The sequence below is a fragment of the Chiloscyllium plagiosum genome, chromosome 35, assembly GCF_004010195.1.
Source record: "Chiloscyllium plagiosum isolate BGI_BamShark_2017 chromosome 35, ASM401019v2, whole genome shotgun sequence".
NCBI lineage: Eukaryota > Metazoa > Chordata > Chondrichthyes > Orectolobiformes > Hemiscylliidae > Chiloscyllium > Chiloscyllium plagiosum.
Genome location: NC_057744.1, coordinates 3740666 through 3768195, shown reverse-complemented (window position 1 = coordinate 3768195; position 27530 = coordinate 3740666). Strand labels below are relative to the sequence as shown.

Below are 27530 nucleotides of genomic sequence, written 5' to 3'. Positions count from 1 at the left end.
TTTGTGCCTTACACTGAATGCAACTTGATCATTCACAGCAGGACAAGCAACGGCAGATCTCTACGCGTGAATGTTTAAACAAACTCTTTCCTCGCCAGGGCAGCATTTACTGTTCATCCCTCAATGCCCTGAAGCAAGGGATGGTGAGCTCTCTTTCTGATTGGCTACACTCACTAGTTTCAAAAATCACTACTTTCACACAATTCAAGTGTTTATCAGCAAATCCCAGCATATTCCTAGACAATCCCTCAACACGGAGAATGGAGTGTACATCCCTGAGCAATGAGAGTTGAGCAGTGAATTATAGATAATGTGAAGGACATAGAGACGGGCAATGGCTTCCCTGTTCATTGAAACAAGCCTCATCCAGAGACACTGTCAGTCCCTTGCCCTTTGTCCCCAGTTCCAGGGCTAAACATGTGGAGAAAGCCAACCTTGACTTGGTCCTTCATTCCCTCACTTTTCCCTCTGACACACACACTCACGCACACTTATCCATGCACACTCACTGTTTTCAAAGTCAAACCTCAAAGCGCCACCCCGAACTTATTAACGTCCATGACTTTGAAACTGCGGAATTCCTTATCTCCCTCATTCCTCCCTTATCCTTAAAAGTTGCCAGCTTTAATAACCTGAGACCGTCTTCAGAAAGCCTGATGTTACTCATATTTTCCTCTCTACTCCCAGCTCTCGCTGATGTTCTGAGCAACAGGGCTCCGGCCTACACCTGGATTTAGCAACCTCCTGTCATGACACTCCCCTACAGGGTAACTGCTGACTGAACCCAGACACAGCCTATTAATCAATAACCTTCATGTGAGAAGTAATTAGCCTGAATGCAAGCTCAGGCCGTTAGACTCAGCAATGCAAAGGTTAACTGACAAAACACTGCTGTTATTTTGAGAGCTAACAGTGTACAGGAGGGACTTACAAACTGATCCATCGGCTGCGCCAGTCTCAGGTGCTTTCTGTGTTTGCACGGCCATTTGAGACGTTGATTTGAAAATCTGGAACGGAGTGGCTCACACGTACCTGCCTGTGGAGCCCTGCCTTCATCCTCCCCACTCAGCTCCTGTCAAAACACACCAGCTGCTTCCCAGGGCCTGCCCCTACTCTCTAGGGTCATGAAACACACACCAATCAGAACGGAACCTATCAGACAGGTACCTCCCCTGACAACTTACCATTTTCAAACTCAGGGCTCTCCTGCGCAGTGGCAGTGTCCTCACCTGTAAACCAGGAGACTCAGGTCCCACCTACTTTAAAGGTGCGTAATAACATTTTTGACTGTAATGTATCCTGAAGCCAGTTTTAAATTTCCTCTTTAATCACTTTTGGTCTGGACCAGGTGACTTGGAAGAAGTTTCCAAAGGCGTCATGGTCGGCACAGACGTGGTGGGCCGAAGGGCCTGTTCCTGTGCTGTGCGTTTCCAGGATCTATGTTCTCTGTCATGGCCCATGCTTCCCCACTCTCAACTCTGACCCAGGTGCCTGTAGAGTGAAGTCCCACTTGAGCTCTCAGATCCACACTGGGTCTGTTCACGATCCACACTGGGTCTGTTCCCGATCCACACTGGATCAATTCCCGATCCACACTGGGTCTGTTCCCGATCCACACTGGGTCTGTTCCTGATCCACACTGGGTCTGTTCCTGATCCACACTGGGTCTGTTCCCGATCCACACTGGGTCTGTTCCTGATCCACACTGGGTCTGTTTCTGATCCACACTGGATCTGCTCCCAATCCACACTGGGTCTCTTCCCGATCCACACTGGGTCTGTTCCAAATCCACACTGGGTCTGTTCCTGATCCACACTGGGTCTGTTCCCAATCCACACTGGGTCTCTTCCCGATCCACACTAGATCTGTTTCTGATGGTACAATTCCCAAAACGAAAGCAGGGAAGATCTCCCTGAAGTATTCTGCAGCCAGTAACGTACAGAATATGGGGCCAATGTGTGTGCAGCGAGCTCTAACCGAAGACACTAAACAATCACCTGTTGATATGGTGCAGCTTAGGGGCTAAACCGGGAAGGTAAGGCTAGGGGTCTGAATCCTGACTAAGGTGTACAACGTTATGAGGGGCTACAGACAGAGAGAAACAATCTCCTGCATAGTGGGAGTCAATCGCAAGGGCCACAATTAAGGTAACGATGTTTGGAGGAGATTTGAGGAAAATCTCAGAGGGGGAAAGGGATGCCAATTTATGACTGAAATGGGGTGAAATTTCTTCTCTCAGAGAGTTTAGAATCTCACAGTGCCAGAGACCCGGGTTTGATTCCAGCCTCAAGCGACTGACTGTGTGGAGTTTGCACATTCTCCCCGTGTCTGCGTGGGTTTCCTCCGGGTGCTCCGGTTTCCTCCCACAGTCCAAAAAATTGTGCAGGTTAGGTGAATTAGCCATCGTAGTGTTTGGTGAAGGGGTAAATGTAGGGGAATGGGTCTGGGTGGGTTGCCCTTCGGAGGGTTGGTGTGGACTTGTTGAGCAGAAGGGCCTGTTTCCGCACTATAAGTAATCAAAAAGAATCCCTTACGACAGAGAGTGGTGGTGGGGGGGGTTCAGTCCTGTTGTATATCTCAAGCTGAGATCGATCGATTCTTGATCAATTAGGGAATCAAGGGTTACGGGGAAAGGGCAGGAAAGTGAATGTAGGAATGTCGGATCAGCCATGATCCTATTGAATGGCAGAGATGCTTGAGAGGCCGAATGGCCTACTCCTGTTCCTATTTCTATGGCCTTGTAGGGTGGTGAGGAACTGGAACATACTCCCTAAAAGAGTTGTGGAAGCCCAAGCCCTCAAGAACTATTTCAATGAGCACTTGAAACATGGTCGGGCACAAGGCTATGGGTCAGGGGCTGGAAAATGGCATTGCAGTAGGTAGATGGGCCAAAGGGCCTTTCAGTGTGCCGTAAAAACCCTTACGATTCCAACATTATCCAGGACACTGGGTGTAATTCTGCAAATACATATTCTCCACCTGGGAGGAGAAAGTGAGGACTGCAGATGCTGGTGATCAGAATCGATAAGTGTGGTGCTGGAAAAGCACAGCCGGTCGGGCAGCATCCGAAGAGCAGGAGCATCGATGTTTTGAGCATAAGCCCATTCCTGATGAAGGTCTTATGTCCGAAACCTCGACTCTCCTGCCCCTTTGGATGCTGCCTGACCGGCTGTGCTTTTCCAGCGCCGCACTTATCGACTCTCCACCCAGGAGGGCAGGCAGAGTTTAAATGCAAGTCTCCTTCTCCATTGTTCTGAGGAAGGATCACTGGACCCGAAATGTACACTCTGTTTTTCTCTCTCCAGAGATGCTGCCAGACCTGCTGAGATTTTCCAACAATCACTGATTGTGTTTCTCCATTGCAAAGGCTGCCTTCTTGATAGCACTTGGGATTGTCCATACTATCGTCCACTGTCAGACACTGAGTCTGAGAATCCCCTCAGTGCAGGGGCTGCCTGTTAGACCAGCTGCCCTCAGCAATGGGTTAGCACTGTCTGTGCTCAGTGCCGTTAGCACTGGTCTCTGGCACAGGAAATTCAAAAGCCAGACTTTCTGTACACACCCTCTGCTGCTGCCTATCTCACTTAGATCTGCATTTTTGAACAAACGCGAGTTTGCCTTCTATGTTTGTTGTTCCACTCTGATTCATCGCGTCTGTTGAGACAGCTCCTTTATGTCTTGCTTTGCGGTCGCTGAGTCATTCAACCCGTCTACTCGGGTCAGTGTAACCACAGCAGGGGTATGTGCTGCTCTGAGGGTTACACTTTGAGCTGGGATAGCTCAGACACATTCCACACATTCTGCAGGTTAGCTATTCATTAGCAGAAGGACTGGCCTTCAGACAGCAGCCTCAGGCTGCATACATCCACCTCTCAGCCCCAGATTCTCCCACCCAGCGCCTCAAGGTCGGGGGGTAACCAACATCCTGGTCAACATCAGCTGGGATAACAGGCAGGAAGGAGATAAGAGGTCAAGTTGCATTTATATAGCACCTTTGACACCTTCAGGGTGTTCCCAAAGCATTCCACAGTCAAAAAGGTACTTTTGTGATGTACTCACGGAAATAAGACAGGAGTGCACAGCCTGATCCCACAGACAGTACTGCAGTCACCCCCGAGGGAGTGGGACTGGCTGATTCACCGTGGAAGCCAGTCCATTCTGACTGAATGGTCACCTGTCCCATAATCTCGATCAGGTATTACACTGCAGGAGGGTTAAAATGCCTCACATTGTGACAAAAGCTCGATAAAAGAATCGGTTTTCCTTTTTATTGCCTGAGCGGAGAGAGAATCAACAAATAGGATTTGTAAGTGATTCCTGCCGGTGAAGGTGGGTAACCCCATCCCCCCCCAACCAGCAGGAGGTGTAGAATACATTACCCCAGTGCTCCGGCCCAGTGAGAGAGAGAGAGAGCGAGAGAGTCCCTTTAGGAGGGTAGAAGGCAATCAAAGACAGCTGGACAAAATAGGGTTCCTAATTATGAATGAATTTGATGGTACAGAAGAAGCTACCATTGGTGGCAAAGAGCTGGTAACCAGAGGAGACAGACTGAACGTGAAAGATCCAGAGACAAGGAGAATGCTTTATAACAATGAGGCATTAGGCTGGCATTCCCTAAAGGATAGCAGAAATAGATTCAACTCTAACCTTGGTTTTTCTCTCTCCACAGGTTCTCCCAGACCTGCTGAGTTTCTCCGGCAATTACTGTTTTTGTTTCAGATCTTCAGCAGCTGCAAACCTTTGTTTTATTCAAGAGTAACCTGTCCAAGGTGATTGGATAAATGCTGTGGCAGGGCTGGGGGGGCATCAGTGAGATGAGATCTGCAGGGTGAGGGGGAGAAAGCAGGAGGGTGTGGCAGACTGATGGGGTAACCCCTGGCACAATGGGGCTGAATGGCCTCAGTTGGAGATCCTTCCAAACACATGCCTGTAAGCACCCGGTCCTGGTGAAGGAAGGCAGTGGAGAATGACATTGCGTGCTGTAACCTGGAGACCAAGAACAATTACTGAAGCATTTGAAACTTCAGAGTGACTTGCACACACTTCATTAAAGAGTTGACTAAATTATGGTCAAAAAAAAAAGCTAAGAGGTTTAATTCTCGGCTGACTGTTAGGCTTCCCTGTGTGAACGCAGACTGGAACAGCTACAGAGCCTAATTCAACAGGAACTGTCTTTGACTGAGGAGCCAGTTCCCTGGGTAGCAGCCACAACTGTATGAAGTACTCATGGAATGCAGCAGATCCAGAGACCCGGGGCTAAGAGTTGCTGAAAGCACAGGGTGAAGGAAAGGGCAATGCTGCATGGACGAGCAGTCATATTTTTTCCCATCGTATTTCACTCCTGGTCGTGCTAAACTCCAGCTGTTTACAGAAAACCTCCTCCCATTCTCTGCCCACGTCTCTCGGTGTCAAATACACTGGCAAGAAATACGGTAACTTGTTTACTGGTAATTAGTTCCTTATAAAAATTCAGAGCAAGTTACAAGACCGTGAGAGAAACAAAGCAGTAACTGAGCACCAATGCAGCAGAAGGCTATTCCTGCTCTAAATACTTCTGCCTGCATCTTTACTCAGACCAAGTGCCATTCACTCCAATCCCTATGTGGATCAGGAAGCATCAGGTACCATTTTTGTGTTAAAATCCCTTGCCCCCAGATCCTGCACTCCCCTGGGTCTCTGCATTCCTTCTGGAGCATTCAGTTGTTCTGTCTTTGACTATGTTTGACTATACAATTGCTGCTCACTGCACTTGATTGGTTAAGCCTGGATGCAGACTCCGGGAACAGTAAACAAAGCTGCAGTAAGAGCTGGAAGCCAGAGCTACAAACATGAAGCAGATATTCAAAAGCACCGAATAAAGCCTGAATTTGCTGGAAAAACTCAGTGTTCTGAAGAACATTGTTGTTCTCTGTACAGATGCTGCCTGACCTCCTGAGTTTTCCCAGCAATTTCTGATGTTGTTTCTGATTTCCGGCATCCGCAGTTCTTTGGGTTTTTTTTGTTTTGTGAGTAAACCCCGTTACACACATAGAAACCATGTCACCTCTGCCTCCAATTTTGTCCTCTTACGTATCACAGACTCATAGAGATGTACAGCATGGAAACAGACCCTTCGGTCCAACCTGTCCATGCCGACCAGATATCCCAACCCAATCTAGTCCCACCTGCCAGCACCCGGCCCATATCCCTCCAAACCCTTCCTATTCATATACCCTTTTAAATGCTGTAATTGTACCAGCCTCCACCACGTGCTCTGGCAGTTAATTCCATACACGCACCACCCTCTGCGTGAAAAAGTTGCCCCTTTTATATCTTTCCCCTCTCACCCTAAACCTATGCCCTCTAGTTCTGGACTCCCCCATCCCAGGCAAAAGACCTAATCTATTAATCCTACCCATGCCCCTCATGATTTTATAAACCTCTACAACGTCACCCCTCAGCCTCCGATGCTCCAGGGAAAACAGCCCCGGCCTGTTCAGTCTTTCCCTCTCGCTCCCTGAAGTTAATTGCTCCAGTCCCAGCCTGAATTCTGAGCTTTAGGATTCCTTCCCTCTACCTCACACTCTCTCCACTACTCACTCTCTAAAAACACTGTTTAGAACCTACCTCATCCTTAAATTATTGTTGTTCTGTCTTAGTGACTCAGTGTCTAATCGTGTTCATAACGCTTCAACACATAGATTTAAAAATAAAGTTACATTTTTCCTCCATGCCTTCATATGATTCTTTTTCCACCTAATTTTTAGAGCTTCCCTCACAACAATAGCCCTGAAGCTAAATCTTTCATTTGCAGAGCCTCATAATTGCAGGCCTGCATAGACACCTCATTCTGCACGTGCAGCCTCTCCCCTGTTTATTCAGTGCTCATGCCTCAGTTAAACCTCAGCGTCTAGGATACAGCCGCTGCATAAGCTCCTGTGCTGTGAACTGTAAGCTGACTGGAGCCCCCAGATTCAAGGACAAATACACAGAGAGTCTGCCCCACCCCCACAGCAGTGGGCTATTTATGCCATTCCCTCCCTCGGAGCTGCTACATTCCTCTGTCACAAGTCCCAGGCTTTCCCTGATACTTCACCTGTCCAGTTTCCCCCAGAACAAACACTGCCCACCAACAAAGGGTTCGCAGAAATAGGGATTCATCAAAGCCCGTGATAAACAGGGTTTAGTGTTGACACTGAGCTGAAGCCACACTGTCACCGATAGCCTTACACAGGTGAACGTTTTGGAAAACAGCTCACTCTGTGGCAAGGTGGAACATTTCCCTGGAATTTTCTTTTACTCATTCCCAGAATGAGGATACCACTGGCTGGTCCAGCGTTTATTACCCATCCCTATTTGCCCAGAGGGCAGCTAAGAGTCAACCACATCGCTGTGGGTCTGGAGTCAGGCGTAGGTCAGACCAGGTAAGGACATTAGTGAACCAGACGGGTTTTTCTGACAATCGGCAAGTTTCATGGTCAGCATGATACTCTTCATTCCAGACTTTTTAAAAAAATTCAATTCAAATTCCACCATGACAGGACTTGAACCCAGGTCCCCAGGATATTTCCTGAGTCTCTGGTTTAACAGTTCAGTGATCCTAGGCTATCACTTCCCCCAGATCACAGAATTATAGATTACAGTCTACTGCAATGAAACAGGCCATTTGTCCCAACCAGTTTTTTTTGCTACCCCCCAAACCCCTCATGGGAGCTCAGGGTCATTTTTGCAGACAGAAGGTGTTCTGTGAACTGGTCACCCAGTCTCTTTCGTCATTTCCACCACCTCCAAACGGACCCCACCACCAGGGATATATTTCCCTACCCTCCCCTATCAGCCCAAGGGATCCTTCCATATCCGTCATAAATTCACCTGCACCTCCACACACATCATTTCTTGCATCCACTGCACACGATGTGGCCTCCTCTATATTGGGGAGACAGGCCGCCTACTTGCGGAATGTTTCAGAGAACACCAACCAACCCAACCATCCTGTGGCTGAACTCTTTAACTCCCCCTCCCACTCCACCAAGGACATGCAGGTCCTTGGCCTCCTCCATCGCCAGACCATAGCAACAGGACGCCTGCAGGAAGAGTGCCTCATCTTCCGCCTAGGAACCCTCCAACCACAAGGGATGAATGCAGATTTCTCCAGCTTCCTCATTTCCCCTCCCCCCACCTTATCTCAGTCCCAACCCTCGGAGTCAGCACTGCCTTCTTGACCTGCAATCTTCTTCCCGACCTCTCCCCCCCACCTCCTCACCTTAACCTCCTTCCACCTATCGCATTCCCAACGCCTCTCCCCCAAGTCCCTCCTCCCTACCTTTTATCTTAGCCTGCTTGGCACGCCTTCCTCATTCTTGAAGAAGGGCTTATGCCTGAAATGTCGATTCTCCTGCTCCATGGATGCTGCCTGACCTGCTGCGCTTTTCCAGCAACACATTTTTCAGCTGCATTTCATCTCCCCAGTGTAGAGGAGATCATATTGTGAGCAGCGAGTACAGTATCACCGGCATCATGCAGTACAGTAGATTGCGTATAAAACAGATAAATCACTGCTTCACCTAGAAGGTGTGTATGGGGCCTTGAATGGTGAGGACGGAGGAATGAAATGGGCAAGTTTTGTGGGTGGCACGGGGAAGGGGATTATGGGAATGGAGGAGGAACGGACCATAGTTTCCCGAAGGGAGTGGTATTGATCCCTGTGGAATGCTGGCAAAGGAGGGGAGGAGATTGGGTGTCTGGTGGTGGCGTTAGAGGTCACAGAAACGGCGGCAAATAATCTTCTGGCTGTGGAAGCTGGTGGGTTGGTAATCAGGACAAGGGTGAAGAGAGTGGCTGAGGGCTGAAGTGCGGGGGAATGGGTCCGACTTGGCGTACCATCTGTCAACCACAGAGCTGGGAAATCTCGATGGACGAAGAAGGTTGTCATTTTGTTGAATTTGGTATCATTAGAACAGATGTGACAGAGGCAAAGAAACTGGGGGAATGGAATAGAATCTTCACAGGAATCAGGGTGTGAGGATGATTAGTCCAGGTACCTGTGGGAGTCGGGGAGTTTGTAGTGGTTGGGAGCAGCCTATCCCCAGAATTGTCAAGGAAGGGAAGGGAGGAGTCAGATATAAACCAAGTGAAAGTGAGACCAGGGTGGAAATCGGAAGCAAAAGAGATAAAACTTTTCCAATTCCAGGTGAGAGAGGGAAACAGCACCAACGATGTCACTGATGTACAGGAAAAGAATAGTGGGCGGGGGCCAGAGTACAACTGGAACATTCCACGTACCCCACAAAGAGACAGGCTGAACCAGGTCCCATGAGGGTCCCAATCACCCACATCCTTGATCTAAAACAAATGAGAAGAGTTGAAGGAGAAGTTGTTCAAAGCAAGGATGAGCCCAGCCGATGGTCGCCGGATTGCTGCGCAATGAAAGATCCTGAGAAACATGAGAAAACACGTTTTGATTCAATGCTCTGGAACGTGCTGCCTGAAGGGCCGATTCAATAATTATTTTCTAAAGAGAACTGGATAAATAGTTAAAAGGAAACACTGACAGAATTTGGGGGAGGGGGGATGGGTAATTCCCAAGTCCTTTAAAGAGCTGGCATTGCCATAATGGGCCAAATGGCACCTTCTGGGCAGTAAGAGTCTACAAAAGGGAATGTATTCATTCTCTTAATTAGCAATTCATTGGAACTTGCTGTTTAGTGGGCGTGAACCAAATTCCATTGCTTTACTTCAGAAAGGAGCCGTACTGTAACCATACCCCTACCTCAGGGCAGGAGGACCCCACTGCAACAGATCAGGTAAATGGCTCTGAGGCTTAAATTACATTTGCATATCACCCACTCAGGAATGGATGTCCCAAAGCACTTTATGACAGTGAAGTACTTTTGCTGTGGAGTTGGAAATGTAGCTGGAGTCGACCTGCACACAGCAAGCTCCTACAAGCTGCTGAGATCAGCCAATCGGTTTCGACATGCTGGTTATTGGGTAATGATGGACACCGGAGACTGGGCTAACTCCCCTTCGACATTACGCCGTGCGACTGCTTTCCCATCCATCTGGGAAGGCACAGGGGCCCCCAGTATTGTGGCAGACAGTGCAGCACTCCCTCAGCACCACACTGGTGACTTATTTTTAATATATATATTTTTGAACAACTCTTTTAAGCACTATTCTCAGACGTGAGTGAAAAAAAAAAACTCTTTGATAGTTTGGCTGCACTTGATCAAGTCTAGGTTTAATTGATGGTGAAAATAGAGCCACAAGAACTAACCAGAACTTACATGACAAAAAGGGGGGAGAGAGAGGGGAAGATGGGTGGAAGGCGGGCAAGGGGAGGAGGAGTGAGGGAGAAAGAAGAGAGGGGGGGAGCGGAACAGGGCTTTCTTTTGATGTTATCTCTGGAAGATGGTACATCTGTCAGCGCAGCACTCCCTCAGTACTGCAACGGCAGTATCAGCCTAGGTTTAGTGCTCATATTTGTGGAATGAGTTGTTGCAAAGTGAATTCACTCACATAGATGACAGTAACCCAACAGTTCCAGCAAACAGCTTTACAGTAAGAGGTGCTTTCACAGGAGGGTTATTTGACCTGGACAGGTTTGTCCAATCTCCCAACACAGAAATAGGAACAAAGCCTGCTGTGATCTTTGGAGATTATTCCCGGGTTCACAACAATTACTTTGCAGAGACTTTCTAACAGTCTCCTTTTCAGGATCCCTGAGACAGTTCAAGGCGTTTGTATTGGTAGATGAGATACTGTCATCTGTGTAGCTTCGTTAAACAGAGATAAAATATTGCAAAGTGTTTCACAACAGCATATGACACCTGAACATCTTAAGGAATGTCTTGATCAAAGAGGTAGATTTAAGGAATGTCTGAAGGAATAAGGAAAGTGAGAAGGACAGATTTAGAAAGACAACTACAGAGCTTAGCGTCAGACAGCTGATGGCGCAGCTCCCGCTTGGGAAGTGAGGGAACACTGGGAATGTGCAAATGGGAAAAAGGAGAGATCTCTGAGGGTTCTCGACTGAGAGTTTCAAATCACATGCAGCGAATTCTGAAAGAAAATTCAAACTATTTGATCTCTTGCGGGTAACTCCTGGACAAAAGGAATGGAGAATTGTCAGTTTGTGAACTCCCAAAGGGTTTACTAATATCCTCAATAAATGAAATCTGCTACCCCTAACTAGGCCGGCCTGTGAACATTCAAGAGTGTGAAGGCATTCTCTCACATGCCTGATTATACACAGCTCCAACAACATTCACCATCCTGCGCAAAGCATCCCATCCACCATCTTCAACGTTCACTCCCTCCACCATTGGTACACAATGGCTGCAGTAATGTACAGCAGTACATTACTGAGGCTCATCCAGCTGCAATTTCCAAACCTGTGACCTGTCTCCAATAGAATGACAAGATCACCTGTGAACACCTCCCCTACCTGTCTGTTTCACTCCAAGCCATTCACCATTGTGGCTTGGAAATGTATCACCACGTTTTAGGTTAGATTCCCTACAGTGTGAAAACATGCCCTTTGGCCCAACAAGTCCACCCAACCTCCGAAGACTAACCCACCCAGACCCATTCCCCTACATTTACCCCTGACTAATGCACCTAACACTACAGGCATTTAGCATGGCCAATCACCCAAATCTGCACATCTTTGGACTGAGGGAGGAAACCCATGCAGAAACAGGGAGAACATCCAAACTCCACACAGACAGTCGCCTGAGGCGGGAATTGAACCCAGGTCCCTGGCGCTGTGAGGCAGCAGTGCTAACCACTGAGCTACCCTGCCGCCAAGATTTACATTGTGAAAATCCTGGGATCATCTCCCTACCAGCACTGGGAGTTCCTGCATCGGCTGAACAGCAGTAGACCTGAGATGTAGCTCACCACCGCCTTCACGAGGGCAATTAGGGAGGGGCAACATATTCTGGTCCAGATAGCAATGCTCACATCCCAAACATGAATATAAAATGGAAAACAAAAGCATTGGAATAAACTCAGGAAGTGATAGACACATGAACGTGAGGCCAACAGAGCACTAGAAACCGCTCATGGGAAATGAGTATTGGGTCTAAGTAAGGATTGGGAATTAGCATGGGCTTGGTGGGCCGAAGGGCCTGTTCCTGTGCTGTATTGGATTGTATACCTGTTGGAGAACCTCAGCAGGTCCAACAGCATCTGAGAAACAGAGTTAACATTTTGAGTCCAATATTCATAGTTCTGAGGAACCCACTGGCAACATTAATTCTGTTTCTCGCTTCACAGAATCTGCCAGACCTGCTGAATGTGTGGTTTTACTTCAGCTCTGTAGCATCCACAGTACCGTAACTTCATTTGTAAGAAAAGCACTGGTTCTACCATTAATTCAAAATGCGTCCCCAACAAGTCATTCAATTGTAAGAATGTTAGTTCCTTAAGGTGACTCCCACTGCTTTTTCCAGGACAGCACAGTGGCTCAGTCAATGGTTAGCACTGCTGCCTCACAGCGCCAGGAACCCAGATTCGATCCCAGCCTTGGGTGACTGAATGGACTTTGCACGTTCTCCCCGTGTATGCGTGCATTTCCTCCCACAATCCAAAGATATGCAGATTAGGTGAATTGGCCATGAGAAATTGCCCGTAGTGCAGGTTAGGTGGGATAACCATGGGAAATGCAGGCTTAAAGGGATGGGGTGGGTCTGGGCAGGATGCGCTATAGAGGGTTGGGATGGGCTGAATGGCCTGCTTCTACACTGTAGGGATTCTATGACATTGAGTCAAGCCCACCGTGGGTATATAGAAATAATTCACCAGCACAAAGTCTGAGGCTTAGAATCTTTCACAGCAACACCTCTCACACTGTCCATCTCTCTCGCTGACATTCAGTCATCGAATTCTTTCTTGGGTCTTCTAACCATCATCACCTCTGTCCATTACTATTAATTATTTAGCCCTGGATTGTTCATGTTACAGAACACAAAAACACAGGGAAACCGATCTAACTCAACAGAATACCTGTGCTCTGATCTCCAGGCAAATTCTCTCCACCATAAAACCCTTTCATCAACTCTCACTGTCTCAGGTAAACCATGATTTGGAGATGCCGGTGTTGAACTGGGGTGTACAAAGTTAAAAATCACACAACACCAGAGTCCAACAGGTTTAATTGGAAGCACACTAGCTTTTGGAGCGCCGTTCCTTCATCAGGTGGTTGTCCACACAACCACCTGATGATGGAGCAGTGCTCTGAAAGCTACTGTGCTTCCAATTAAACCTGTTGGACTATAACCTGGTGTTGTATGATTTTTAACTCAGGTAAACCAGTTCATGATATAATAAACACACAGCCACACAATCAATAGAAAGAGTGGAATTCTGCTGCATGGCAGGAGAATAGTGGAATTATCTTGTCTTTTAAATAAACTCAATGGCACCTTTCAAGCATAACTCTACTTCGCTCCCTTTGGCCATAATGCTGTGAGGGCTGGAGGATCAATTTCCTGCCTTGAGAGTGATTTGAGGACGTGCTTTCCATCCGTGTTACTGAGGCTAGCCCCCCTCCCCCCCCACCCCATATGTGGAGATGGGAAGCCTCTTCTGCTGTGCCCAATGAACATTGAAAGTGCAGGAAATACACCCCCTCCTCTGTACGCAGGCAGCAGATAGCTTGGCAAATTATTTGACCTAAAATATCATTTGTTGTGTCAGTTTTTGTCTGCCTCCCTCCAATTCTGAACTCTTCGGTCTTCCCCACATCCTTTGCCCCACTCTAGATGGTGGACTGACAGCAAAGAGATGGAGGGTGTGAGAGAGGTGTTGCTGTCATAAAGATTCTAAGCCCCTGCCTTCAGACTTTGTACTGGTGAATTACTTATATCGACCCACCGTGGGCTTGATTCCATGCCCTGAGAGAGCCAGTGCAAGTTGTCTTAAGGAACTATCATCCTTACAATTGAAGCTAACTAAGCCCAAATGTCTCTCCCCTTTGCTCATCCTATAACATTCCACTTAAAGCCACCTCTTTGACTAAACCTTGAGTCACTTCTCCAACTATCTATCTCTCTCTTTGGTTCATTGTCAATATATCAGCCTGGCTAAGCTCCTCTGATTGGCTTTGAACCTCCCAGACTCTGGCCTGTTGCTTCAATATCCCATCACAAAACGTAAAGCCCCAGAATATTGAGTTTTTCTCCACAAGAACAGGTAAAGTTTGGTATAATTCTGCACTGAAGAAATACAGGAACGTTTGAAACTAAGGATTCAATATTCTGTAACCTTTATGGATTTGCATTATCTTCACTCACCAAAGATCCTCAGGCAGCACCTTCCAAACCCACAACCACTTCCACCTGGAAGAACAAGGGCAGCAGATACAAGGGAACACCATCCTCTCTAAGTTTCCCTCCAAGCCACTCACCATCCCGACTTGGAAATGTATCGTTGTTCCTGGAATTCCATCTCTAATAGCATTGTGGGTCTACGCACAGCAGGTGGATTGCAGCGGTTCAAGAAGGCAGCTCACCCCCACATTCATAAGGGGCAACTATGGACAGGCAATAAATGCTAGCCCAGCCAGCAATGCCCATGTCCCACGAGTGAATTAAAAAGTTGCTTGAATTTACAGACTAGATTCCAGTCTGTAACTCACTATCTGTTACTGTATATACAAACTACACTGAACCCCCCGATTAGATTCCATCCAGTCTGTTACTCACTCCTGGGTGAGACAATGAATGCTTTATGTTAGTGAAGGTGTTAGCTCAGTCAGCAACAGACATAGCTCCACTTCAGAAAGTTATGGTTCAAGGCCTACTCCAACTGCTTAAGCACAAAACCCTCAGGTGACACTCCAGAGCAGTACAGAGGCAATGCAGCACTGTCAGAGGTGCTGTATTTCAGATCCTGCCTGCTATCTCACAAGGATGCAAAGAATCTTGAGTACGGGAGTTGGGAGGTCATGTTGCAGCTGTACAGGACATTGGTTAGGCCACTGTTGGAATATTGCGTGCAATTCTGGTCTCCTTCCTATCGGAAAGACGTTGTGAACCTTGAAAGAGTTCAGAAAAGATTTACAAGGATGTTGCCAGGGTTGGAGGATTTGAGCTACAGGGAGAGGCTGAACAGGCTGGGGCTGTTTTCCCTGGAGCATCGGAGGCTGAGGGGTGGTCTTATAGAGGTTTACAAAATTATGAGGGGCATGGATAGGATAAATAGGCAAAGTCTTTTCCCTGGGTTGGGGGAGTCCAGAAATAGAGGGCATAAGTTTAGGGTGAGAGGGGAAAGATATAAAAGAGACATAAGGAGCAACTTTTTCATGCAGAGGGTGGTACGTGTATGGAATGTGCTGCCAGAGGATGTGGTGGAGGCTGGTACAATTGCAACATTTAAGAGGCATTTGGATGGGTATATGAATAGGAAGCGTTTGGAGGGATATGGGCCGGGTACTGGCAAGTGGGACTAGATTGGGTTGGGATATCTGGTCGGCATGGACGGGTTGGACCGAAGGGTCTGTTTCCATGCTGTACATCTCTATAACTCTATGACTCTAATCCCACGGCTTTGAAGCTGTCTTCCCTGGGAAGTGGTCGGAGCAGAGCCATTGGTGATTTCTGAGATAGAGAAGATATCCTGACAAGTGAGAGAAATTGAAAGGTCATCAGGGTTAGTCAGGAATGTAGAGGCATCAGATTAGCCATGACCTTAGCCAATGGCGGAGCACGCTCAAGGGGCTGAATGACCTATTTCTGTTTGTTTGTACTACCTGAAGAAAAGCAGGGAGATCTGGCCATTATTTACCAGTTGTCACTAAAACAGGTGATCGGTTCATTGGTCATGCAGCTTCCTGTGTGAGAATTGGCTGTTGTGCTTCCCTCATTACAATGGTGCCTACACTTTGAAACATGCTTCATCAGATCTCAAGACCTTTTGAACATCCTGAGGTCACTATATAAAGGTAAGTTTTTTTGTGTGTTAAATTTGAAATCACGTGCCTAATGAGTTAATTACGTCAGGAGATAAATGAAGAATGAACCATCACAAAGAATTGGCAACTTGATTCTTTAAACAACAGACATGTTTATTGTGATATTACAGTTGCTTCTGTCTAAAGTCTGAAATGATCCAACTAAATGGTGTTAATCATTAAATACAATGAGTGGGAAGGTGCAGTGTGAGCATTCCCACACCAATCAGAGCTGTTTGTCCAGCTGCTGGGGTTTGAATGTTTGATCCCTCATGACAGAACCAGGAAGACAGCTGATGTGAGCCGCACACCATGGGCGAATAGCTGTGTTGGAACAGGTGGGGACCCTGAGAGGACTAGCACAAAATATCAGTACTAACTGGAACAAGAGACCCCTCTCTGTCTGCTCCAGGGAAAATACTGAGAGACAGAACAAGAGACAGGGAGTGAGGGAGAGGGAGGGAGAATGTGTGTGTAGAGAGACAAAGAGAGAGATGATGGACTGAGAGAGATAAAAGAGTTACAGGGAGAGATGGGAGAGTGAGAGAGTATACGAGAGAGGAAGAGCAAAAGAGACGGAGAGCGTGAGAGGGATAGAAAGCAAAGGAGCTTCAGAGATTGGCGTGACTGGTCAAGTCAAACAGGGTGCCTTCAATGGTGTGATAAACCCTCTTCCTCTCTCACTCTTGGTGGGTGACACAGTTGGATGTTTCTACAGGGACCACCTGAAACTTCATCTGAAATCCTCTGGTAGGTTAATGATAAATCATTCCAGGTATTAGTTACTCTATATACAAACCCCCACATCCCTTGATTAGATTCCAACCTGTAACTCCTTCCCAGGTATCTGCATGTAAACCACCCTGCACGTCTCAATTAGATCCCAATATGTAAACACTCCTGGGTATCAGTCATTCTAGATATAAACCCACTGCACCCCTCGATTAGATTCCAGTCTGTAACTCGCTCCTGGGTATCTGGTATTGTATATACAAACCACACCGAACCCCTCGATTAGATTCCAGTCTGTAACTCGCTCCTGGGTATCTGGTATTGTATATACAAACCACACCAAACCCCTCGATTAGATTCCAGTCTGTAACTCGCTCCTGGGTATCTGTTATTGTATATACAAACCACACCGAACCCTTCGATTAGATTCCAGTCTGTAACTCACTCCTGGGTATCTGTTATTGTATATATAAATAAACCACACCGAACCCCTCGATTAGATTCCAGAATGTAACTCACTCCTGGGTATCTGTTATTGTATATACAAACCACACCGAACCCCTCGATTAGATTCCAGTCTGTAACTCACTCCTGGGTATCTGTTATTGTATATACAAACCACATTGAACCCCTCGATTAGGTTCTAGTCTGTAACTCACTCCTGGGTATCTGTTATTGTATATATAAATAAACCACACTGAACCCCTCGATTAGATTCCAGTCTGTAACTCACTCCTGGGTATCTGTTATTGTATATACAAACCACACTGAACCCCTCGATTAGGTTCTAGTCTGTAACTCACTCCTGGGTATCTGTTATTGTATATCTAAACCAAGACCCTCAATTTGATGTAAATAGACATTAAAATGGAAATTATTAAAAATGCCTGTGATAAAGTAATTTCATGCCAACATGAAAAGTTTGTCATGGAAGAAAGGAAACAATTAGAGAGGATTCAAATGGTGAAAAAGATCATTTTAAACTGGAAAGTTGTTGAATCTCTTGGTATCTCCTGCTAATCCCATCACTGAAAATCCAGGAGCAGGTGTTGAGTATTCAAGGGGCTGAAACCTTTACTCCACTTGTTGCACTGACTTCAATTCGATCATTTCTGTCCCGTCACTGGATTCATTTACTGAATGCTGTTGCTCAGTTTAATTGCCATTTAACCACAAGAAAACACTTTGATGAAAATAGCCTCAATAACTAGAAACATTACATTGTGTGTAAATCCCATCTCACTCCCATCTCCCATAACATTACCTGCTTTAAACTTCCCCCGGTTTTTAACCAGTCTCGATTGTAGGTGATATTTTGGTCCCAGTAAGTTAGGAAGGATACCCAGGCACAATCAGTCAGCTCGCTGTCTCTGGTCTGGATTGCCTTTGTTCTCTCAGCCCTTGCTCGGGCTCTGTGCTCCATTCTGAAATCCAGCTGGCGTAAAGGTCACCTCGCTAAGCTTCCACCCTGTCACTGCAGCAATACTTGCTCTTCTGCTCGGTTTTGTTTTATCTTGGTCTGTTTTTTCACCTCCCCCCAACCCCCACCCAGCATGCACAGCTGTCCTGTGTCCAGTCCAGTCCAGTCCCTCAAATGAATTACTGCATCTGTGGGTTACAATCACCTTCTGCCAACTGACTGCACAGAGCTACATGGTTAGTCATGGGGATTGGATGGGGTGGGGGGGGGGGGAATGTGCTATGATCTTCAATGGTAATATATACCGCCTGCAGAGACCCTGAGCTACACAATTACTTTTGCAAATCTAAAAGTATTCCCACATTCACTCTCATTCCTGATGAAGGGTTTATGCCCGAAACATCGATTCTCCTGCTCCTCGGATGCTGCCTGATTGGCTGTGCTTTTCCAGCACCACTCTCTCGACTCCCACATTCACTGACAAGCAGGGGATCCCTCGCCCCTCACTTCCAGCCCGGGTCAAAGTGGCTGCACAGTGATGTGGATGGGCAGAGTGGCCTTATCCGGTGAGACATTAACCTCTTGGCCCTGCTGCATCAAAGAATTGGAGGCAAGGGGCACACATCTACAACATGGCTCGCAGCATATCCGCCATCCAAAACACATTCACTACAGACGCAGTGCCTGTTCAAACAGGAGCAAATGGACCACAGAGCTGGCTGAAAATGAATCCCTTACAAACTATTGCAAAGGAAAATGCATCACCAAAGTCAACACTAAAATCTGACTAGTCAGCATGTAGTGGTTTGTGGGATCTTGCTGCTATGTTTCCTAATCACAGTTACATTTCAGAGTTAACTCCTTGAACGCTGAATGGCCAATATTGAGGACAGAACGAGGGGCTGAGAGGGCAGAGAAAGTGAGAGAGAGAGGGAGAGAGAGGTCAGGGAGGGAGATAGGAAGGAGAGAGAACAGGGTTGAGGGAGACATGGGGGTCAAAAGCAGAGGAGGTGTTCAAGGAGGCAGGGAGAAAGGTCAAGGAGAGAGAGAGGGGAGTCACGGAGTGGGAGGAGTGTCAAGGTGAAACAAGGGAAGGAAGAGAGAAGGGGTCTGAGGAAGGAGTGAGGTGAGCCGTGCCGTGAGAGGGCTGGTGTGGATAAGACAGTTAGTCAGAGAAAGGGGTCAGAATTTCACAGTTCGATGGGTTGTTCAAAGTGTCTGATTGTTTTGTTCACTCTTGGGACATAGTCATCACTGGCTGGGCCCAACATTTATTGCCAGTCCCTAGTTGCCCCTTGAGGAGATGATGGCGAGCTACCTTCTTGAACTGCTGCAGTCCACCTGCTGTAGGTTGACCCACAATACCCTTAGGGAGGGAATTCCAGGAGTTTGACCCAGCAACAGTGAAGGAATGGCCATATATGGCAATATATTTCCAAGTCAGGATGGTGAGTGACCTGGACGGGAATTTGCAGGGGGTGATGTTCCTATGTATCTGCTGTCTTTGTCCTTCTAGATGGAAGTGGTCGTAGGTTTGGAAGGCGCTGTTGGAATATGTTTGGTGAGTGTAGGTAATGCAAACCCAGAAAGTTAACAGAATATTGAATCTCCGACTCTAAATGTTCCTGTCTTTCTTCAGTGCAAAATGACACCATAATTTTGCCTGTTCTTGTGGAGAAAAACTTATATACTGGGGGTTATCTTGTTTTTATGGGTTTAATGAGACAATAGGACAGGATCTGGAAGGATCCCATTCGGGATTTCAGACAGGTGTGGAATGCTCAAACAAAATACCAAGGTTATAGGCAGCACTCAGTCCAATGAGTGACCCCCCACAAAGTTAGAATAGGATTCTGAACTCCACAAAACAGATTACAGCACTTTGCAAACAGTCTGTATGTTCTCCTCCACAGTCTGTTCTTGTTAATGAAGGAAAACTCAGAGAAGATAAAACCCACGGAAAAGTTACACAGCGTCCAGGAAATGACAGTCTCATCACAACCTGGGTGGTCACCCTGAGCTCATCCCAGCAGCTCAGCGGCAGGCCTGGTGAAATAGCGGAGAGAGAATTGAATCAGTCCCCCACTGATGGGCTACTGGTTTTCCTGTTCAATCCCAGGCCGCATGATCAGGGAGGGAGTGGACCCACATGAAGGCCAATCAGCCCTTAATGTCCCTGCGGTCAGCAAATGTCAGGCAAAGATTCAAAACTCTTTGGAAGACTTTGAAGACAGTTCATAGAGTGAGCAAACCCTGGCATATTTACGTCAGGGGGTAGCTGTCTGCTGAAGAGGCAGAGTAAGGTCAGTACCAATCATCTGCCCAGTTCTATCAGGCACAGGCTCTGTGTACCAACGTGATACAGTTTGACCAGCTTTCCAATTAGATATAGCTCAGGACTACATGACCAAGTCTTGTTCAAGACAGGTCACCTCCATCCACATACAGTTATAGAGATATACAGCACAAAAACAACTCATCCATGCTGACCAGATATCCAAAATTAATCTAGAGAGAATTTAACATCTCATCCGAGAAATGGTGGCTCAGAGAGTGCAGCACTCTCTCAGCGCTACGTCCACAGTCCACAGTCCACAGTCCAGGCTCAGGTCCCTGGGGTGGGCGTGGCCTGTATGCAGGGGTCAACAGCAAGGTGTGCTCTCTGCCCCCTCACAGCTACCCTGCAGCTACCCTGCAGCTGCCTGGAGACCCAATGGACCTCCATTACGAAGTGAAATACACGGTTTAGGAATTTTAACATTTAATGGTGGTTGACATCAGAAGCCAATTACATGTCTATCATATATTTCACTCAATTTTCTTCCTCTTGCCTGTAGAATCAAAAAAGAAGGGAGACCTTCAAACCTTGAAATCCATTCTATCGGTCAATTCGATCAAGGCTGGTCTGTAGTGGAGTAACAAATGTCTTTTCTGCAGTCACTAGAAAGGGTCATCAGTCCTTTAAAGCCCTTTGCAATGGAAGGGATCTGAGGCTTTTCACATGATTTTAGGATTTGTTGCACTTGGCTGAATGGGTGCAGTTCCAACACTCAGGAAGCCTGGCACCATCCAGGTCAAAGCAGCCCGCTTGACTGGCACCACATCAACAAACATCCACTCCCCCCACCAACGACACTCAGTAGTAGCAGTGTGTACTATCTACAAGATGCGCTGTAGAAATCCACCAAAGATCCTCAGACAGCACCTTCCAAACCCACGACCACTTCCATCTGGAAGGAGAAGGGCAGCAGATACAAGGGAACCCCCCACACAGCTTCCCCTGCAAACCACTTGGAAGTATATCACCATTCCTTCACTATCGCTGGATCAAAATTCCAGAACCCACTCCCTCACAGAAGCGGGCTCTTTCTAATTTCACATGAACTGCAGCAATTCGAGAAGGCAGCTCACCCCTCTCTTCGAAGGCACTGCCATTTTGCTGCTCTGTTCTCAAGGCTGCTCCCGTTAACATGTTTGTATTGTCTATGACTAGCTTCTATCTGAATCAACCTTGTGCTAACACTGCCCGAGTGTGAGTGGATTACATTCCTTTCTATTTCCAAATGCTGGCTTTTCACACAATGGCCACCTGTTCCTCTCTAACCCATGGTCATCTCAACACAGCTGCAACGGCTGTTCTCTCTCTGTCTCGCCGAGCTGAAACGATGAGCTTACCTGAGCTTTTGGTGACTGCACTGTCTCCAGCATGACTGAGTGCTGATTATTTCTGGTGCCTCATCATTCTGCTGAGGGCGGGCATGGAAGTAACATACAGAAATTCCCAATGACACAACCCTGCAGCACTTTTCAACTGCAATTGACTGATGTTGGTTGTGCCTCTCTCATGAGCTGAAAAATGTGTTGCTGGAAAAGCACAGCAGGTCAGGCAGCATCCGAGGAGCAGGAGAATCAACATTTTGGGCATAAGCCCTTCTTCAGGAATGTGCCTCTCTCATGCCCAGTCGTGTTTGCAGTCAAAGAATCACGGAATTGCACAACATAGACAGAGCCCATTCACCCCGCTGAGGTGGAGCTGGCTCTTTGGAACATCAGAGTCAAGAGTGTGGTGTTGGAAAAGCATAGCCAGTGAGGCAGCATCTGAGGAGCAGGAGAGTCGATGTTTCAGGCAAAAGCCCATCATCAGGACTTGGAGAACTTCTTCCAGCTAGGCATCCTTGGAAGAGGATTCGCAGTCAGGTTAAAATCAACGAGGCGAAAGTGAGGACTGCAGATGCTGGAGATTAGAGTTGCGAGTGTGGTGCTGGAAAAGCACAGCAGGTCAGGCAGCATCTGAGAAGCAGGAGAATGGACATTTCGGGCAAAAGCTCTTCATCAGCATTTGCCCGAAACGTCGATTCTCCTGCTCCTCGGTTGCTGCCTGACTTGCTGTGCTTTTCCAGCACCACACTCTCGACTAATCTCCAGCATCTGCAGTCCTCACTTTCACCTAGTCTTTTGAACAGCAATCCAGTTCATCTCACTCACTAACTCTCTCTCTCCTGCATCCGCATTAATTTCTCCTTCAAGTATTTATTCAGGTCCCTTTTGAAAGGTACTTTTCAATCTGTGTCCACTGCCTGCATTCCAGATCATTAACAGCTATTGCATGAACAAAGTTAAACTGACCGACAGCTTGCTTAAAGTGATGCCTTTTCACAATGGAATATCCTCAGCGTCTGGGCTGATGTAGGATGAATGGACAAAAGGTGAGACACCCAAGGAGGCATTGGCCACTCCGGATGAGTTGGCACAAGCAGGAAACAAGACAGTGGGAATAAAAAGTTGTAACGAGCTCATAATTATGGGAGCCTGCATTCTGAACAACCTGGGTCTGATTCCTCAGTGAATCCGGCCTGTTCCAGGCACATGACATCGAACAACACACCCCACTACAGACACTTTCCAACATACCTGTTCTGGTGGATTATTACACACCTTTGGAGCAGGTAGCTCAGAGGGAGGGACACTACCATTCACCCACAACAGCCCCCATGTTCAAACATACTCTTGCCCAAAAGTAATTACCGAGGAGTAATTACTTGTATTTGCTGCAAAAACAAAATATAATCAAAGACTGCCAGCGGAGGGACAGAAAATGATATTCAGCAACAACAAAGTCTGGCTGGTCCAAAAAGAGGACTTGCTTTGGGATTTATCGGTGCTTGGGCTGTGATTGGTTTGTTGAGAAAATTTAATCTGCCTTGAAACGTGTACTGGTCCTTTTCTGCTCTGCCAAATGACCAAGCTGGTACCTGACCCGGACAGTGTCAAAGGGGGCCACACCGAGTGGAATCGGAGCGTGCAAAGTCAAGATCTCGGCTGTTCCGCAGACACTAACCCCAAACCAGCTTCCCCTGGGTGTCTGAGAGATCAAAACATTAACTTAGGAATAAGGCGCATCTCTGAATTTCTACAGTGAATGGGTGAAGACTGGGTCTGATTTGTCTACATTGCCCTACATTATAGAATCATGTTTCAACCCTCATTCTAAGCTCAGACAGAGAGCGTGCCCACTTAAAGGTGACAGTAGTCAGCATTGTGTCTTTACAACAGATCCTCCCTTTCCTCTGAGAGACTCCACTCTCTCAAATAGCCTTTTCATTAAAATGTTCAACATTAACTCACTTCACTGACCAGTCCTACTCCTGAGCAAGCCTCCGGATATCAGACTGGATTAAAACCTGCATTGGGAGTTAGCGGAAAAACCCCAGCTATAAATTAAACTCTTTGCTGCATTAAATTCCTGTCCTCAGACAGACAAGGGCAACACAAGTGTTCACACAGCTGTGAAAATGTTTTCAGTTCTGACCAAAGTGATGTGGGTTTAAATAGCTGGCATTGATAAGTCAGACTGGGATCTGTGAGAGATACAGGCAAAGGGACACACAAAATAAATTGAAACTCAATATTCACAGTCAGCACACAACACAGTCTCACGCTGACACACACACACTAAACAGGTTGAGTGACCTCTCTAGGGGCAAATCTGTGCTGAAAACAAAAAATGCTGGGAATCACACAGTGGGTTGGGCAGCATCTATGGAGAGAGACAGACAGACAGACAGCAACCTAACGTTTCGAATTGAGATAACTCTTCATGAGTTCTCTGGTAAATTTGATATCCCCATTCCTGGCTGGGATCTACAGGGGCAGCTTGGTCTACTCCATTACAGGACAACTACTTGGTCACTGGATGAGAAGAGAGTCTTGTTTTTAACAAGATTAGATTAGATTACATTAGATTACATTACAGTGTGGAAACAGGCCCTTCGGCCCAACAAGTCCACACCGACCCGCCGAAGCGCAACCCACCCACACCCCTACATTTACCCCTTACCTAACACTACGGGCATTTTAAGATATAGTGATAGGAACTGGGAACAAGTTATACTGAGATGGACGTAGTCACAGGGCAAGACCCAGATTGTCAATCTTCCTCCTTCGAGATTCTTAGCTATTGTCCCTCCAAATCCGTACAACACTATCCTGGCGGGTGCTGATTAAGGTATTAACTCTTTCAGACTTGCACGAAATATGCATACCAAATTCTTGTTATCCACAGAGGACAGGGGGCACTGACCTCCTGTGGATAAAACAGAAACATAGACAGTGTGATAAGACATGAAGCTATAAGAGCAGAATTAGGCCATTCAGCCCATCATGTCTGCTCCATATTCGATCACAGGCTGATATATTTCTCAACCCCACTCTCCTACTTTCTCCCTGTAACCCTTGATGCCCTTACTAATCAAGAATCTGTCTCTGTCTTAAAGACAGTCAATGACTTGGCCTCCACAGCCTTCTGTGGCAATAAGTCCCACAGATTCCCCACCCTCTAACTGAAGAAATTCCTCCTCATCTCAGTTCTAAAGGGTTTCCCCTTCACTCTGAGGCTGTGCCCTTGGGTCCAAGTCTTTCCTACAAGTGGAAACACCTTCTCCACACCCACTCTACCCAGGCCTCTCAGTTTTCTGTAAGGTTGAATCAGATTCCCCTCCCTCATCCTTCTAAACTCCATTGGGTACAGAGCCAGAGTCCTCAACTGCTCCTCATATGACAAGCCCTTCATCCCTGGGATCATTCGTGTGAACCTCCTCTGGACCCCCTCCAAAGCCAGTATATCCTTCCCCAGATATGCCCAAAACTGCTCACAATATTCCAAAAGCGGTCTGACCAGAGCCTTATGCAGCCTCAGGAGTTCATCCCTGCCCTCTTGAAATGAATGCTAACATTGCATTTGCCTTCCCAGCTGCCAACTGAACCTGCCTGTTAACCTGAAGAGGCTCCTGAACCAGAACTTTGTGCTTCACATTTCTGCAGCCCCTCCCCATTTAAAAAACACAGTCTGTACCTCTACTGTTCCTACCAAAGTGCATCACCTCACTGTCGCAGAGTGCCACGCAATCGTCAGCAACGTGATGAATCGAGAAAAATAAATCAGGCACAGGGCCGGTCTCACAAGGGTGTACCATCCAGGGCAGTGCTGAGGGGGTGCAGCACTGTCACAGGTGCTGTGTTTTGAATGACAGGGTCCTCTCAGGCAGATGGATTAGATTCCTTACAGTGCGGGAACAGGCCCTTTGGCTCAAACAGTCCACACCGACCCTCCGAACAGTAACCCACCCAGACCCATTTCCCTCTGACTAATGCACCTAACACTACAGGCGATTTTAGCATGGCCAATCCACCTTAATGTCCACCTCTTTGGGTTGTGGGAGGAAACCAAAGCACCTGGAGGAAACCCACGCAGACACGGGGAGAATGTGCAAACTCCACACAGTCAGTCACCCGAGGCTGGAATTGAACCTGGGACCCTGGTGCTGTGAGGCAGCAGTGCTAACCACTGAGCCACCATGCCGCCCCATGTAAAAGCTCCCATCGCTGCCTTCTGATATATTGGGCAGTACTCTGATATATTGGGCAGTACTTATCCCATGACTAAGATCGCTAAAACTGATGATCTGGTCATTGTCGTGTTGCTATCTGTGGGATCTTGCTGTGCATGAATTGGCTGCCCCGTTTCCTGCATTACATCTGAAATTACCCCATTGGCTGTCAAGCGCTTTGTGACGCCCCAGACGAAGGCACCATCTCCTTCATCAAATGGCCCTCTTACTTCAGCAAGTGCAAAAACAACTTGCATTTACATAGCACTTTTGGTGTCTCAGTAAAGCACCTCAAGGTGTTTCAGAAGACAGTTTCAGAAGGTGAAGCATCCCAAGGTGTTTCAGAAGACACAAACAGTGCTGGGCACCAGATCACACAAGCAGCATACCAAACGTGGTCGGGAAAAGTAACAGATTTTAGAATGAGCAGTAAGTGTGTTCTCCAGCAAAGGTGAAGGATTGATGTTTCCAGCAGCATTTTATTGTTAAACATTGGCCTCATTAAAGGACTGCCCTGTATTCAGTTAGTGTGAGAGTGGCAGGTGTCGAGAGCCAGAAGCTATGTCAAATAATTCACTGTAGATGCCTTCATTCAGCAGATGTTCCCTGAGCTGCTGTGACACGCAATCACTCCTTTGAAGATGTAACAAGGCCCTCCCTCATTTCTGGCCAAAATTCCACATTCCAGCGTTATCTGACAGTACCTCTAGAAGGTTCATCACTCCAGGAGGGGCCTGTAAAAAGCTGTGCTGTTTTTGTACAGAAACCTACCACATAAGCATTAGTATCAGCAAGAGATTATCTAACCAGAGAAACAGAGGTGGGGAATTAGACCATTCAGCCCCATCAGGGCCACTCAGTGAAAGCCTACCCCAATGAGGGAGTCAGTTCTGCTCAACTGCACGGGACAGGATTTGACCTCAACGTGGTACAGATCTTCACTGTCAGAGATAACAATAGATGGTAGTTGCTGGGATTTCTTTTAAAGAGATTATCTGACATTCATTTTCTATTTGTTCATAGGATGTGAAGCTGGCTAGTGAAATAACTCCACATGGTATCCCATCACCAAGTAACTCCACACGGGCCGGCATCCTATCACCAAGTAACTCCACACAGGCCGGTATCCCATCACCAAGTAACTCCACATGGGCCGGTATCCAATCACCAAATAACTCCACACAGGCCGGTATCCCATCACCAAATAACTTCACACAGGCCGGTATTCCATCACCAAGTAACTCCACACGGGCCGGTATCCCATCACCAAATAACTCCACACAGGCCGGTATCCAATCACCAAATAACTCCACACAGGCTGGTATCCCATCACCAAATAGCTCCACACGGGCCGGTATCCCATCACCAAATAACTCCACATGGGCCGGTATCCCATCACCAAGTAACTCAACACAGGCCGGTATCCAATCACCAAATAACTCCACACAGGCCGGTATCCCATCACCAAATAGCTCCACACAGGCCGGTATCCCATCACCAAATAACTCAACACAGGCCGGTATCCAATCACCAAATAACTCCACACAGGCCGGTATCC

At 47.1% G+C, this 27530-nt stretch overlaps 1 protein-coding gene and 1 long non-coding RNA gene across 22 annotated transcripts in view; one reads left to right on the top strand and one right to left on the bottom strand.

Moving 5' to 3' along the window:
- phldb1b (pleckstrin homology-like domain, family B, member 1b) overlaps positions 1-27530 on the bottom strand; it is a 372433-nt gene that overhangs the window by 105175 nt on the left and 239728 nt on the right. The gene's annotated exons all lie outside the window — the stretch shown is intronic.
- LOC122540586 overlaps positions 15831-27530 on the top strand; it is a 14590-nt gene continuing 2890 nt past the window's right edge. Inside the window, exon 1 of the long non-coding RNA XR_006309358.1 lies at positions 15831-15925. This is a non-coding gene — a long non-coding RNA (uncharacterized LOC122540586). The remainder of the gene's footprint in view (positions 15926-27530) is intronic.